Source organism: Sinohyriopsis cumingii, chromosome 8 (genome assembly GCF_028554795.1).
Source record: "Sinohyriopsis cumingii isolate HCF-2022 chromosome 8, ASM2855479v2, whole genome shotgun sequence".
Classification (NCBI taxonomy): domain Eukaryota; kingdom Metazoa; phylum Mollusca; class Bivalvia; order Unionida; family Unionidae; genus Sinohyriopsis; species Sinohyriopsis cumingii.
This window is the reverse complement of record NC_142968.1, coordinates 63366075-63367355: the sequence shown is the minus strand read 5'-3', so window position 1 is coordinate 63367355 and position 1281 is coordinate 63366075. Positions and strand designations below refer to the sequence as shown.

General features: G+C 30.4%; 1 non-coding gene across 1 annotated transcript; it reads left to right on the top strand.

Annotated features, from left to right (window-relative positions):
* Nucleotides 1-786: 786 nt before the first annotated feature.
* Trnap-cgg (transfer RNA proline (anticodon CGG)) lies at nt 787-863 on the top strand. The gene has a single exon. It is a non-coding gene; the product is annotated as a tRNA-Pro (tRNA).
* Nucleotides 864-1281: the final 418 nt, after the last annotated feature.

Below are 1281 nucleotides of genomic sequence, written 5' to 3'. Positions count from 1 at the left end.
CTTTGTCTGGGGTAACGGATTTGAAAATGAAAACAATGACAGAATCACTAGTGACTGTAAAAGTGTTAACCCCAAATGATTATATTATTTATTCTGATTTAAATTTATTTTTATTTAGATTTTAATATTTATTCTGTTTCAGATTTTATTTTTATTTCTGATAGTAATATTTATTCAGTCAGATTTACTTTTATTATCTTTATTAGCATTTACTCCAGCAAATTATGAAATGTGATTGATGATCACAATTTTGAGTACTATTTACCCCTGCAATTTCAATAATCAATGAAGAACAAAGATTTTTATTCTGATTATAATATTTATTCTGATAATAATATTTATTCTGATAATACTATTTAGTCAGATTCAAATTTATTTTTATTCGGATAATAATATTTGTTATGTAATTTTCTGTTTTTCTGTAGGATTTTTACAATTTCTTGAGTACCCCATCAAATTACAAAATCTGACTGATTTTTACAATTTTGAGAACCATTTACCCCATCAAATTATAAAATCTGACGGATTTTCATAATTTTTACCTGAAATCTGACTGATGATCAGTAAAAAAAATTCTGTTATAATACATTTATTTGTTCCTTGACAAAGTCAAAGGTGAAATTATTATTATCGTGTAATTTTTTTTAAAAAATATGTTTTCAGTAGGATTTTAACAATTTTGGGTATATTTTCCTCATCAAGTTATAAAATCTAACTGATTTTAACAATTTTGAGAATCATTTACCGTATCAGATTATAAAACCTATTTTTACAATATTGAATACCGACCGCTCCGGTGGCCTAGTGGTTAGAGCGTCCGCCTCGGATGCGGGAGGTCCTGGGTTCGATCCCCGGCCGAGTCATACCAAAGACTTACAAAAACTGTACTAACAGCTGCCTGGCTTGGCGCTCAGTATTAAGAGGTTAGTGTTAGGACTGGTCGGCCCGGTGTCAGGATAATGTGACTGCGTGGGACATCATGCTACATGTCTGCGGCATGATGCCCCAGTGCTAGACATCACTATAAACTGCCACATTGCAGACATCGTAGCGATATGACTGAAAAATTGTTAAAGCTATGTTAAAAATCCAAATCACATCACATCACAACACATCACAATATTGAGTACCATATACCCCATCAAATTATAAAATCTGATTTTGATGATTTTTGAGTAATATTTATCTGAAATCTGAACGAGAATCACTAAAAAATAAATTCTGTTATATTTTATTTCCTGATTATTAATCAGGATTGAAAATCAATTACGAACGTGAAGA